At 35.8% G+C, this 15937-nt stretch overlaps 1 protein-coding gene across 1 annotated transcript in view; it reads left to right on the top strand.

The window, feature by feature from the left end:
- Positions 1-15937, top strand: part of LOC127627701 (protein Shroom3-like) — a 56487-nt gene that overhangs the window by 12951 nt on the left and 27599 nt on the right. Inside the window, exon 2 of the mRNA XM_052104204.1 lies at positions 4146-4227. The gene's annotated coding sequence lies outside the window, so the exon portion shown is untranslated. The remainder of the gene's footprint in view (positions 1-4145; positions 4228-15937) is intronic.

Genomic DNA, 15937 nt, shown 5'->3' with positions numbered 1-15937 from the left:
ATTACTTCGATGTCATAAGATAACATTGTGTGTGGAACAAGGTGAAAATAAAATATTTATGAACTGATAATCTGTCGTTTTACTCGTGTTTTGTGTGAAAGTGAATTAATGTCACTGTTTTTGTAGTGCCTCAAGCATTCATTTGACCAGGAAACTGCCGCTGTCGGTACAACGAACCGTGTAAAACTACTTTTGCAAAATTGTAGGTATAGTAATGTGATTTAGCATTTTGCACATCCCTAATTTTAACAATGTTTTAGTGCATAAGTACATATATTGTCTTGTTAATTATAAAATAGATTTTTGTCTTTTATTCTTAGGTAATTCATAACGGTACATTTATCATAATTGCATGTGTTGTTTTGTTAAATGCCATCTGCACCTTTCATTTGCACTTTTCCCCCTTAACTCTGAAATTAATGCCAAGTAGCAAAGTTCAGCAAGCACTCATAAAAAGTCTAATCTGTGACTAAATGTTGTATCATAAGGTTCACAAAAATGTCCTTAAAGGCATAGTCTCGATTAATTTGTGCCAAAATACTGTAGAGTTTGATTGGACGATCGGCTTTTAACATCAACAACAAAAGACATTGAATGCATTTAGCTAATAATATGAACAGTTATATGGTTGGTTGCTAAGATATTTACATCTTGAGATCTGTAATTCTCAGAAGGCTTGTACAGATAGTTTTATGCAGTGTAAGGGGAAAATTGTGGATCAAATTTGACGAACAAGATAAAAAGTAACAAAATATTATGCAATTCTGCTTCTAGGTATAAATTAACAACATTTAATAGGATTTTTGCAACAATTTGCCAATGTAAAGAAATCTATTTTTATTCAAGATATGCCTTTTATTTCAATTAAACAATAAAATATTATGCAATTTCTCAAGTAAATTATCTTGTTTTACACATAATTCTCACTAAATGTAGTGAGGTTTATGCTTAAAACAAGAAAATATTTTTCTTTCTGATAAAAATGACTAAAATCTTATGCTTAAAGTTATTATATAATCTAAAGTTTTGTGTATCTTGTTTTAAGGATGTTTAGATATTTTTACTGGAAGTGATACCAAAACACTAATTAGGATTAGTTTTTTCAGTGTAGACTATGAAAATACTTCTCTGGTTAGATGTGGCCCAGATAATATGTCTCATTGTCAGCATGTAAACTGTTGTGGTTTGTCTTTGTTTTAACACACTCATATTAGTTCACATATATGCAAGGGCACATGTGCTTTACGTGGTTCAGTTGATCAAACCGTTTTTATTTGCAAGTCAAATTTGAGAGGAACAAATGGAAATGTTCCATTTCAAACCGTGTCTGCTGTTGTTTTTCTTGTGAAAACTTAACATTAGTTTTTTTATTATACACCTACATAGACAGACACAGACACACACACACACACACACTACCGGTCAAAAGATTTGAAACACTTGACTGAATTGATTCTCATGATCTTAAAAATCTTTTGATCTGAAGGTGGATGCATAAATGTTTGAAATTAGTTTTGTAGGCAAAAATATAATTGTGCCACCATTTTAATTTATTTAATTACAAAACTAAAATATAATTAAAATAAATGGATGATTTGGACCAAATAATAAAGAAAAGCAGCCAATAAATGCCCAACATAGATCTATGGGAACTCCTTCAATACTGTTTGAAAAGCAGCTCTTGGTGATACCTCAAGGAGTTGCTTGAGAAAATGTCAAGAGTACATTCTAGACAAAGGGTGACTACTTTGAAGATGATCAAATACACAGTTTTGATTTATTTTTTATTTTGTTTAGTCACAATATAATTCCCATATTTCCATTTGTTATTCCATCATTGTGATGACTTCACTATTGTTCTAAAATGTGAAAAAAATTATAATAAAGAATGAGTAAGTGTTTCAAAACTTTGACCGGTAGTGCTTGTATGCAAATTTTCTGTATGCAGAGTACCCGAATGACCAACTACATGACCTTCTATTGTTCAGTTTGATGAATGAACCTGAAGGAAAATCAGATAATAAATGACTTAACATTTGGCAGTCTGATCAAAAAATGTGAAGGCATTTCTACACAAAATTGCATTTAAAAAATGGTGAAATAACAATTGAATTTACTTTCTGATGACTGGATGCACTCACTGAATTATTCATACAATGTGATTAGGTCATCTGACAACAGTCCTTATAATGTGTTTTTTTTTTAGCATACTTTAAAACAAATAGTAGACAGTAGACTGTACTGCACAGCATGCAGTAAGTAGTAAGGAAGGTAGTAGTCCATTCTGAACATGAGCCATGTCTTGTCACTCATTAAGTTTTTAATGAGCAGAAGAAGAAAATAAATTAGACTGATTCACCTAAGAAAAAAGCATTGTTCTGTTTTCAGAATACATGTTGTCCTCCAGTGTGAACAGATCCATAGGAATGTATTGTTTCTATTCAAAATCTTGACTGCCATATATTTGCGGACAATATTTGCACTTGGTATTAATAGGCCTATAATAGATGTATTGTACCATCACTTTTAAAAGAAATTATGTAAAACATTTTGGTGTCTTAGAATAATGACATGATTCATGACTTCACCTTTGCCTTGTAGCATGATTGTCAGCAGTCTCAAGGTCATTGAATAGGATTCCAGACAGGAATGTTTTAACAGTCAGATGTGATGTAATGTTTTCATCTGTTGAGAGAGACCGTACAGAGCTCACAAAGAAATGTCTGGATCATATTTCACCCCAAAATCAAAAGGAAAAAATAAGCAATCATATTTTGCTGAAAGCCTATACTTATTTTATTTATTACGATTTTTTGCATTGTGACATAAGATTTTTTTTTTCTCAATGCAAAAACTGTAGTGGTCCTAAAAATAGGTATTATATTATCAAAATATATTTACTTATTTTCATTTTGGGATGAAATATGAGCCAGACATGTTCTTTATGAGATTCAGTCTCTTATCTGATATTAAGGGCTCTTCAAAGAAAACCACATTCTTGTTGAGGTTATTGAGGAAGGTAAATTATATGTTAGTGTTTGTTCTAGAGCTGGTCTTAATAATTAACCAATTCCTCAAACCAGCAATAGAATAATCCGTTTATGCAGTTCAACAGTTTGGTATTTCTAGAGCTTTAATTGTGTAGATATATCTCAAATGAGCTGATATAAATTCACGGTTTACTTTATTTATAATATTGTTGTAATATTATTTGTATGGCGTTTGTATTATGTTAAAATGTGTATAATAGGGTGAATCTCACAAAAGCAGTCTAGAACCTGTTCGGGACATTTTACACTAAAAAGACACAATTATATTTTAAAAATATAAGAAAATTGAAAATATATTTAGGACGACTGGAATTTGTTGAATTGTTACATTATTTTCCAATACCAATTGATCGCATTTTCCCTCTCAATTACTTTTCCATTTCTTTAATGCATAATAATTTTATTGTCACAACCGTAATTAAGGGAAAATGACTATTTTATGTAATGATCAAGTATTTACACATTATGGTAGTATTAGTTGTATTGCCTTTAATTTATGCCTATTTTAATAGGAAAAAATGACTGTAGTAAAGTAATGAGAGTTTAAGAAGAATCACCTTTGAGAATAATGAAAAATTTTAAAAAAGGCCGGATGGATTACGGTAATTACAAATTAGGCCAAAAATGTGCCTAGCTGTAACCCCCCAAAAAAAATGTAACATGGATGTATTTTCATGAAATTCACGAAACAAACATTTTCACAAAAATAACGGCTAATTGTCTAAAATAAAAAAAACAAAATAAAATGTGTGGATGCATTACGGTAATGAGAAATTAGGCCAAAAATTTGCATAAATGTAAAAAATTTAATTCTGATGAACACAAAACATATTCTCAAAAATTACACCTATTTGTCAAATGTCTGAACACAGTATGGTAATGAAAAATTAGGTCGAAAATGTTCCTAATTTTCAATTTAAATAAAAAAAAAATGTAAGTGTATTTTGCCCCATAACTTGATCTTTTTTGGAGAGATTCACGAAACAAACATTTTCATATAAATGTATATAGAGTTTTGTGAATGCATCTACTATATAATGTGTCAGTTTGTTTTTAAACTCTTATGAAATGTTACTGTGTTGAATTTATTGACAGGTAGCTGTCACCTGATCCCACCACTACCTGACATGGCCTCGACGAATGTAATGTGAGAATTACAGCAATTTCCACTGCCCAGGTAGGATTACTTATCTGTTTGGCAGCTTATTTTCCAACGGAGTTGCATTAGGAGAAAAGTGCACCTGGCAGATTGTTGTCTTTCAGCTTTGGGATCTTAAAATACTTGTCAGGCCCAAGAGTTTAGTCAAACATTAGAGATTGCCTTGCACAGCATTTGCCAAGAAGTGACTTGCAGTATTTTCTCTGTTTTCTTTGAATTTCTCTATTAGACTTACATGTTATGTAAGGGAGAATAAAAATGAAACTTTGTCCTTCTGTGCTGTAAACAAAAGATTTGAGTAATGAAACGATTGCAATCCATCTAACATTGCATGACTTTAATAGCCAATGCTTTGGCCAGTATAGTTGCTGTCAGTCTGGGCCTTAACCACCATAGACAATATTGTGAAAAAATGGTTTAGCAATATGAGATATTCAGTGACAAATTCTTCAACTTTTACATTTATACACATATTGATTATTTAGTTGTAAAGATCAACTGATATTACATTTTACATAATACTGATTATTTTTATGTTTAGATGTAAAATAACCGATTTTTAACTGATAATTTAATTTCTGCTTTTTGACAAATGAAATAATAATAATTAATAATATTTTATTTACCATAGTTTTACTACAATAACCATATTTTAAGCATGATATCCTTTGTGAAATCATAGTGATAATTCAGGAAAACAAAAACTATGGTAATAAAAATAATATTGAGGTTATTGTGGTTTTACTATACAAATACCGAAGTAACCATCATTTTTGGCTGAAATCATGTAATGGTGATAGTGTAGTAATCTTTACTGTTGTATGCAAACCATGTTTTATTTTGGGCTGAAACCATGGTTTTAATAAAGTACGCTGTAGAATAACCATGGTAATTCTTGTGGTTACTATGGTATTTGTTGTAAACAAATAATAACCACAAAATTATAAATTTTACAATCATAGTATTTTCCTGTATTATTACCATTGTTTTACTACGAATATCAAGGTTAATATATACTTACTATAGTAAAACCATGGTAAATATATGAAACTTTTTGCAAGGGCATGTAAAACCATTTCAGAAAAAAAAAAAAAAAAGAAAATCCCGCCCGGTCCTCCTAAGGTGTTCCATACTTTTCCAATAAAAATGGTCACAAATGAATTTTTATCTCTATTTTGAGCAAAAGTCTACGAGATAAAAGCTAAAATGCTTCATGTTTTGACTTGTTGAACACACAGTGGTGTATTGGCTTTATTGGGTCCTAGTTTTTATTAGGTGCCCTTTATTAAAGAATAAAATATTAAAGAGCTGATAATCGATAAAGTACAAAATTGTGTCTAGAGTGGTAAAAACAAATGGGTAAAACTGATTATAGCCCTGGTCTCATAGAATCACATTACAACAGTTAAATTTTTTCAAAAGTATTTTGAGCGGCTCGTTGTACGTATCGCCACAGTTTCCTGGTGAAATGAACACTAGAGGCGCTAAAACAACAATGACTATTATTCACTTTCACACAAATCAAGAATAAAATGGCAGATTACCAGTTCATAAAGATGTACTTTTCCCCCTGTTCCCCACAAATGTTATCTTATGACACTGTGGTGATTGGGGCGTGGCCGTGTGTCTGTCTGCGGGAAAGAGGGTGTGGCTCGTCAAGCTGGTTGACGTGATTTCAAACAGCTGTTTCTCATTACAGTGATAGCAGAGAGACTCCTTAAAACAGCTGAACATGCCAGAGAAGAGAGAGAAAAAGTGTGCAGTGTTGCCATCTGTTTACATTTACTGTTGAATCTGTTGAATATTTGTGAAGAAGTTTATTATTGAACTGAGTGAAAACAATGAACAGAGTGCATATGCTGCACACAAAGGCAAAGAAAATAAAAGCCTTACCTGAAGTGCGTCGCCTGCTCTCAGTCTCCTCATTTCCCCACACGAACCCTGACGTGGAGTCACAGACATCTAAACACTTTTTGTAAGGCAACACATTTTAATGTTTGCATTAAATAACCAACTACGTTTACAAGCTTGCTCACTCTTGATCATATTGTGTGGTAGCTCAACTGATAGAGCATTCCACATGTGATGTAAAGGACCGGGGTACGAGTCGTGAAGAGCACTTGAGTCGACACGTGAGCTGAAAGTGTCATAGAAGCATCACAAAATGACATGGTTGCGTTTTCCTCTCATTTGCTTTTTTGACTCTTTCGGTTAGGTTTAGGTTAAAGGTTTAGGGTAGGGAGGTAGGTGTTGTTGATTTAAAACTCGATAAAACATGAAATGTTAAATATAAAAATATAAAACAAAAATCTCACAGTATTTTGTTTTTCAGATCAGGCTGGATTATCTACATCCTTGCTATCAGTAGTATCTAAAAACCATATTACCACTGACTAGAGAAGTCAAGTCGTCAGAGAAAGTGATGTCATGGTTGTTGTCCAAAATGTTAGGAACTCATGTCAGTGTTTATCTCATGGTGGGACGCATGATCCATTTACTTTACCTGCATACTGCAACTTATCTTGCACATTCTAATGTAATCAGCTCATATTCTGATAAGTTAGAGTGCCAAGGCTGGCATAAAATGACAAGACGTTCACGACAGCAAATATCACATATTTTTACATTCATATTTGCTTACATGTCATTTTTATTTCTGGAGCACCAATTGTTCTCAGTTTGGGGTTATAAGAGAACACTTCAATTTTGATTTATAGGCTTCTTTTTACAAGTGAAGTCCAATGTAATGTTTGAAATTCACAAAACCAAATAACCTCTAGGTTATGTAATGGTTATCCTGAAGATTGTAGATTTTCCCAATGTGTTAAGTTAATCTTCACTAGCTGCCTATTGATTTTCCAGCATCGATTTTATTATATAGAAGAAAATTAGTGATTGGGCTGTTGAAAACAAAACGTTTCCATTAACTTTTTCAAGTAAAAACCAAAACGGTCATAATTTAGTAATATATGATCTCCACACTGTTTTTGGCCCTCTGTCTCAGCGCCTCCTTAAAACTTACATCTAGCTAACATAGAAGCCCCTTAAATTAAGCTATTTTTGAAACTCAATCAGAAGAGAATGAACAAGATCCACAACATTATAAAAAAACAATTTCAGGGTTTACACACAACACGCATCCTATACATTGTATCTGAATATATTAAACTGTTCATCTCAAACACAACTGTTAACACTCAGCACCACAAACTTTCAATCAGTCATGACATTTGAAATATTCATTAATGAAACAGTTTACTTGTTTTTGATCTGGTCTAAGTGTTTTTAACTGTCCCATTCTTCAACAGTTCCTTTGCAAAGATTGAATCGTATTATGATTCAATGTAATGCTGATATAAGCTAAAAAATATGCACACACACTGAAGGCACACTAAGGTCCACATCGACGGAAACACATCAGAACCGTTAAAGACATCCATCTAGTTCATGTTTACATACACCAACAGATTTAAGAATGCGTCCTTGAGGCATTTGTTCACAAAACAACAAGAGGCAGCAGCTGAATGTAAGATGACTGCATCTTTTAAAAGTGGAGAAATACATGGCAGCGGTCAAAGAATCTATGTAGTTCATGTTTATATACAAAATAATTCAAGATATTCCAGAGGGGTCCTCTGTGGTGTTCAGGAATAGTTAGCCACACAAGGCCTGCTCTCTTGACTTGAACTGAGCACCAGTGGGCAGGACCAAAGGTGTAATGACGCATGATGTGGGACATGTAAATAAAATGAGCAATGTTTCATGACGTCATGAACAGAGATATTTCAAAACAAAAATGTTTCAGCAGGGTGGTAACTATAAATGCTCTTTTTAGACTGGGGAGGAAGTTTTGAGTTCTGAAATTTACAGTAAGATTTTATATCACAGTTACCTTTTATATGTCTTAGTATCAAGGAAAATTTGATTCTCCATTTCATGACCCTTTTAAGACAAGTTGTTGTTGTCCAAAAGAGAGTGAAGTGACTTCAATAACAACTAGTTATTCAATTCAGTTCTGTACACACTACAAGGATTGAATACAATTATTTTCGGCAGTAAATTTTACTATAGAATGTGTTTGTCATTTTGAAGGCCAGTTCACACTGCCCCAACAAACGGCAACAGACACCAACAAACAACCAACATCTAACAGTTGTGTCGGTTTTGTCGGATCAGTGTGTTCACCCTGTTGGCATTTGTTGGCATCTGTTTTCACAGATTAAACATGTTCAATCAGCGTTTGTTGAAATGCGATCACATTTCTCTTGTCGAGTTTGCAAAGTCTGGGAACAAGAAAATGCTGTGGTTCTTCCAAGAAAGATTGCCTTTGCTCCTCTCCTCGCGCAAGACAAGATCTTTATCGGATGATCTTAGGAATTTGGCCAGAATTGATCGGGGCCTCCCTCAGCGGATCTGCGAGGCGGGACTCTGTGAGCTCGCTCGATTTCCAGCTTACGGTCTGTTATGTCGAGCAAACTTAGGAAAAGCTTGTCTAGGAATTTCACCATAATTCGGCCTTCCTCATGCTCAGGAATTCAAACAATTCCATTATTTTGTCTACTTTGGTTCTCCAAATCTTAATTTTTTCAAAAATGCGTTCCAAATCTATCTTGGTCATTAGCGGATTCGTGGCTAATTCTCTCTCCAATGACTCCAGATATTCGATCTGTTTCTCGATGTCCGACACTCTTCTAACCAACTCAGAAAATTTTGTTTCCATCACCATAATCGATCGAAACATTACAGCAAGATCCTCTTAAGTCGACAACAACTTTCATCAGCATCACAAACATGTTGGACAGTTAACGCTGGATTTCACCCGCTGCACCATCCAAACCGAGTCCCTGGTCTGCAGGTCCATCAGAGGTTTCAGCTTGAGCAAGTAAGTGTCTTTTGATATCTCCAGAGCCTGAGGATTTTGACTTTGCCATGTTGATTTCAAAGAACATATATGTAGCAGGATATATGAAATCTCACCGGATTATGCTACAAAAATAATTCTAAACTAGCAAAGTGCGCAGAGTTCGGCGTTTACACGTCTGCTCCTTGCAGGGCATCATGTGACCCCCCCATTGTGGTATGATTTTCCAACAAACTGAAATAATCTTCATCGCGTGCCTTTTCCATGACAATGAGGTAAGCGCCCCAGTCAACTCATCAAATATGAATGCATGCGGGCGCAACTGCATTGGCAAAGCAGATCTGCAATAATTAAAAACATATCAACTTATCCCACATTTAATGGACAATATCATGTGTAAAATATTTCTGCTGCTGGATTGGTGTCCTCCCATGGAAATCTCTGAATGAAGGTATAGACTTATGTCACATTGAATACATGCTAAACATATTTAAGCAATCGGACATATATTAATATTAGGGCAGTCAATTTAATGAGATAATTTGGTGAAATGAATTATACAAAAAATAACGTGTTAAAACGTGTTCAATGGAAAGGAGGAGGCGGAAACCAGATGAACCATCAAAATAATGTTTAATGAAACAAAAAGACACAAACATAAACACACACACACACATGGCAGCCGCATGTGGCTCTCTCTCTCTCTCCCGAACTGCTGCATCTGGCTCGCCCTTATTCCTCTCCTCGGCTGATTAGCCCGATTTCTGGCCGGCCATGCACACTCACTGCCATGCCGCCCTCCTCATCACAGTATCGTATTGTGTGGATTGCTAGCAATATCTATCCCTAATTGTAACATTTACGGATTGGCTCCATTAACGTCCACTGTAAGTGCCTTACTGGAACAGATTTTATTTTTTAAGATATGGAGGGAAAAGTTGGAATATTTTTGTTGTAATCAGCATTACGCCACAAATGCTATCAATTGAGCTATCTTGGTTTGAACCTGGAATATTCCTTTAAAATAAATGCTCTATGGTGTTTTATAATCTATAATCAAGTAGTTTTTGTTCCTAAAATAACTGTCAGTGACAGGAAAGAAAAGCCCAGTGTGATGTCATAGAATTGTACAACGAGTTTGATCATTGAAACATCCCTGTCGTGTCATGGTTCCTCACCTTTTCATTTCCTGACACCTTTTGTGGCCTTCCCGAAGAACCTGCCTCCACCTCTGCTGTTTTCCTGGTGTTGTATTCTAATGGCTTCTAATTATGTAAGAGTATTTAGGTAATGAAAAGAGTATTAGCAGGACCCACCATTAAACCTTCAGGTATCCTTTCACAGGAGACAATGGTTTCCAACTGGGAAAGGTTCCCACTAGTAATTAGTCTTTATGGCTTAGAATACCATGTAACATCTTGGAGACTTCTTTAGGTACTATTTATCTTGTTTTTCTCTCAGTTTAGGACGTCGTCAACCCTCATAAGTGGGCCTCTTCCTCACTTAGTTTTATGCATCCTTCTACTGTCTTTTTTTTTACATGGTTCATTAACCTTGTCCTGTTTTTGTACCTTAGCGAGTCATGTTAGGAATGTGTTGTAACATTTCTCTGGTTAAAGTTCAGTTCTTTCTTGCCCTTTTATGGCTTCATTTGCATCTTTAAAATTTAAACTTAATCGTTCTAGACATGTTTGACGGTGGAAATATTTAAAACAATGCGTTCTTTAATATGCTGGAAACTTGTTATTCTTTGTTTCTGCTTTCTATATGTTACAAGATTTGTATAAAATCATTATGTTATAAATTAAATTTTAATAATGTTCAACATTTTGTGCTAGTTTAAAGAGATTGGTTGTTAGTTGGCTTTTATATGCTGGAGCAATTCAAGACAGCAGATATACTTCGATTTTTTTGCACTTCTTAGCACCTTTTTGACTGATCTCCAGTGCTTCTGAGGGTCTGGGTGTCCTTAAGAATTATATAATCTCTTTCCTCTTTGCAGAAAGCCATTTAAAAAACAGAAAAGGGCTTTGTTCGAAAACTTTGTGAGCTGCCTTGCTCTGTACCATCTACATAGACAACTACTCTCATTGAAAGAGCGATCTGAGCCATACGTATGGACAAAAATATTATTGAGACTAACTTTGAGATGAACTGTTTTGACTTTGAAATCGCTTACAGCACCTTTAAAACGACCTTAGAATCATTATAGATTGTTTATTCATGTTTGCCTCATGTGTGTTTATTTACTGGGAGCTTTTGACACTTGAATGGCTCTGGAAGCACAGATTGCTGTAGTGATAGCTATCAAATAATTAAATCCCTCAATGCAGAAAATTACTTGCACTATTTTTTATTAAACAATAATACAAATTGATCATATAAAACAGGGGTGTAAAAAGGATTTGATTAGTAGGGGTGGCTCAGCATCCAATGTGTCACGAATTGCAGACAACGAAGGCAGACGAAGGTTGAGGATCCAAATGCAGCTTTCTTTATTATAAACAAAACACAAAGGAAAACCCTCAATGGGGAAATAAACATGAACAGAGAACTAGGGCAGGGAACACAGACCAGGCTAACTACATTAACAAACATTCAACGATAGACAAGGACTGAACCAAAAACCGGGGTATAAACATGAACAAGGGACAAAGGGGCCAATGAACAAACAGAACTCAAAACAAGATAACGAGATGACAAAGAGAAGCAAATGGCAAACTAATGAGGACAGGTGAAAACAATGACAGAAAACACGAACGCTAACAAGAAGACTGTGGAGCTACAAAAGGGACAGAAATGGAAAACAAAGGGGCAACGGTAAAACAAGACAAGGTCATACATAACACAATGACACTATGTGCCCATTTAATGTTTTCCACTCTGTTGCAAAGATGTTTTGTTTTTTAAACTGTTTTTACATTGTTTAAGCTAGCCAGCTAATATTCAATATTGTCATTTTCTACAATAAACATTAATAAACAAAATTGAAGAATACAGACACCACAAGATTACCGAAGTAAAAGAACAACATTCCTCCTCCTCTCCTTCAGTCGGTCAACAGATTGTGATCCTCGCTTGTTCTGTGGGTCATACCAATAATATGCTCCTTCACAGCCTGCACTGAATGCCATTGGCTTGTGATATAGTCAGTCTTTTCAGGCATGAAAAGCCACCAAACAGTCTCGCACTTCAAACTAAAGCTCTTTGGTTTTAAAACGGAGAGATGTCTGTAAACAAGAAATATGAGTAAGTGTATGGAGGTGAACGAGAATGATTCATTCAAAAACTGATAGAAGGCAGATTCCTTCACAAAGTAAACATCACTACTGTGTGCAGTGTAGAAAGTGTGCAGCTGACTGGGACTAGCAAGCGTTATGTTGTGTCATGAATATTAAATTAACCATGTGAAATTTTGCAGCGGCACTTAGAAGTTGCTGAAAGCATATAGAGAAGACACTGGACCAAACCATTTTCATATAACGCTTCAAAGAATTCAACGGTGATCACAACAAAGAGGTTGTGAAGCTACACTGGCGGCCAAAAGTTTGGAATAATGTACAGATTTAGCTCCCTATGGAAAGAAATTGGTACTTTTATTCACCAAATTGGCATTCAACTGATCACATTGTATAGTCAGGACATTAATAACGTGAAAAATTACTATTACAATTTTTTTTTAAATTCTGAACTTCTTAAACTACTTCAAAGAGCCCTCCACGTGCAGCAATGACAGCTTTGCAGATCCTTGACATTCAAGTTGTCAGTTTGTCCAGATACACAGGTGACATTTCACCCCACACTTCCTGTAGCACTTGCCATAGATGTGGCTGTCTTGTTTGGCACTTCTCATGCACCTTACGGTCTAGCTGATCCCACAAAAGCTCAATGGGGTTAAGATCCATAACACACTCTACCAATGTCTGCATTTCTTTGCCCACTCTAACCTTTCTTTGTGTTTTTCTGTTCCAAAAGTGGCTTTTTCTTTGCAATTCTTCCCATAATACCTGCACCCCTGAGTCTTCTCTTTACTGTTGTACATGAAACTGGTGTTTAGCCGGTAGAATTCAATGAAGCTGTCAGCTGAGTACATGTGAGGCATCTATTTCTCAAACTAGAGACTCTGATGTACCGTAATTTCCGGACTATAAGCCGCAACTTTTTCCCAAGCTTTGAACCTAAACATTGACTTGGCTAATATATTTTTCCCACTTTCAAATTTTTCAGAAGCTTTCATTAGACCAATGAAATTGCCGAACGGGTTAAGGTCAAACAACTTTTTTGTTTACTGTTTAGATTAAATCGAGCGCGCTCTAACTTCCCATCATTCTGATTACGGTAGTCATTTTGTCACCCTCATCATGGCAAAGACACGGAGATATGCATATGATGCAGCTTTCAAGTTGAAGGCGATTGATCTGGCTGTTGGAAAAGGAAATAGAGCTGCTGCATGGGAGCTTGGTCTTAATGAGTCGATGATAAGACGTTGGAAACAGCAGTGTGAGGAATTGACTCAGTGCAAAAAGGCAACTAAAGCTGAGGCTATTCAACTCCGACACCGAAGGAGATGACTTCAGTGGTTTCAGTGCACAGGAGGAGGAAGATAGTGACCAATGACTTTCTTGGTAGGCTACTGTTTACTGCGAATTTTTTTGTTACAAGCCGTGTGTGGCAGCGGGGGCGTGGTCAAGCGCCCGTCCGGGAGAGAAAAGCGGTAAGGGCCATTAAGAGCCTTACCTGGAACGTACGGACGGGCGCTTGACCACGCCCCCACTGCCACACCGTGTTTCGTTAAAGCCTATTTATTTTTGTTACAAGCCGTGTTTCGTTAAAGCCTGAGTAAAGTTCATTTGTTTAAATGTACCGGTAGGCACCTGCGGCTTATAGACATGTGCGGCTTATTTATGTTCAAAATAATAATTTTTAAAAAATTCAGTGGGTGCGGCTTATATTCAGGTGCGCTCAATAGTCCGGAAATTACAGTACTTATCCTCTTTAGTTGTAAATGAAAAGCTTCCCCCAACCATGACATTAGCCCGGATCAGCCTAATTCTTAAAAAGGTTAGTGGACAGCGAGTGTTAAGTTTACCGTCCCATTTCCCTGATCCAGCTAGATGTAAAACTTTGTCAAAAATTTTGGCTAACCAATTAAGTCCATTTATGACATCTCTTGTACATATAGGTCAGGTGGGGTTTATTCGGGGCAGCAGCTCTTCTGATAACATTAGGCATTTTATCAATATCATGTGGTCAGTAGCAAATGATCAGTCTCCGGTCGCTGCCATCTCACTTCATGCCGAAAAGGTGTTTGATATGGTAGAATGGAATTATCTTTTTAAGAAATAAAAAGGAAATGTGTGGGTTCGGGAGTACATTTATTGGTTGGATTGTTACTTTATAGACACCCTGTAGCAGCGGTACAAATAAATTGATTAATTTCAGATTATTTTACTCTGAATAGGGGCACTCGGCAGGGTTGCCCTCTTTCCCCATTATTGTTCTGTCTTGCCCTGAAACCATTAGCAGCCGCGATTTGAAAGGAGGATGATTTTCCAGGGGTGGAGGTGGGAGGTGTGGCGCATAAACTTCTTTCAGAGTGGATTGTGAGGAGGTTTCAACACTCTGCGACCTATATGAGAGTGGAGTGTTGAAATATTTTGAGAATTTGGGTCATCATTTGGGATTCCCAGATCTCTGTTTTATAGGTATTTACAGCTGCGCCAAATGCTCTGTACTGTTTTTGGGAGTAGCACACACCCCCCTAAAGCGGGAGATGCTTTGGGAGAGGTGATTACTGCTTTTGGAAAAGGTCGTGAGGCATCAGTGCATTACTCCCTGTTTATTCAGAGTATGGGGAGATGGAGCTTCAACTTCTCTCAAGAGATTATGGGAGAAAGATTTAAACTTTGTGTTGGAGGAAGGAGTGTCTACTAGGATTCTAAAAAATGTCAAGTCTCTATTTAGAGATGCAAGTGTTCATCTTATGCAGTTCAAGATTTTACATAGATTCTATTGGACCCCTCTAGACTGTATTGGCTTGGTCTTAATGACATGCCTACCTGCTGGCGATGGCAAACGGAGGATGGATATACAACCCATGTTATTGGGGGTGCATTAAGATTAAGAAAGGTTTTGGTTGAGGGTTCTGAATTTTGGGCACTCTGGTTTCATTTAGCCCCAGATTCTGTATTTTGGGAGATGGGGCAGAAATCAATGTGGAGAATAAATATGTGGATGATTTGGTCCTAACCTGTGCTATTGTCGCCAGACAGGTGATTTTGAGGGGTTGGAAGTCGGTTGGAGCATCCCGTTTCAGGATTGGTGCTCTGAGATGGGGAGAGTGGCAGCCTTAGATGAGGGGTCTTATAGAAGATCAGGAAATCTGGATTTGTTTGTAGGAAAATGGCGTGGGTATTTAGCATTCCTGGAGGGTTCTCTGGTGGAATAGAGGAGAGAGAGGGGTAATTGTCAGTGTGTGTGTTTTTTTTTTGTTTTTAAAATTTTTTGTTTTAATTTTTTTTTTATTTATTAAAGATTTATATATTTTTGTTTGTGTATTTCTTTTCTCTTTTTTCCCTCTAGTTGTTTGGTTTTTGTTTTCTTTAATATGTGTTACTGTAAGACCACATGGGTGTTTGTTGAGGCTTGGGGAAGAGGCATGATTTTGTGTTTTTATGTTTTGTTTTTCTGTGTTTTAATAAAAATGGTAATCATAATAATAATAATATATATATATATATATATATATATATATATATATATATATATATATATATATATATATATATATATATTAATCACTTGCAACTAATGTGACTATATATGGATGAATCTTAGAGCAGGTTTGAGTACTTCAGCCATGTTTGT

Source organism: Xyrauchen texanus, chromosome 34, assembly GCF_025860055.1.
Source record: "Xyrauchen texanus isolate HMW12.3.18 chromosome 34, RBS_HiC_50CHRs, whole genome shotgun sequence".
Lineage (NCBI taxonomy): Eukaryota > Metazoa > Chordata > Actinopteri > Cypriniformes > Catostomidae > Xyrauchen > Xyrauchen texanus.
The sequence above is the reverse complement of the archived record's forward strand: the minus strand, read 5'-3'. Positions and strand labels throughout refer to the sequence as shown.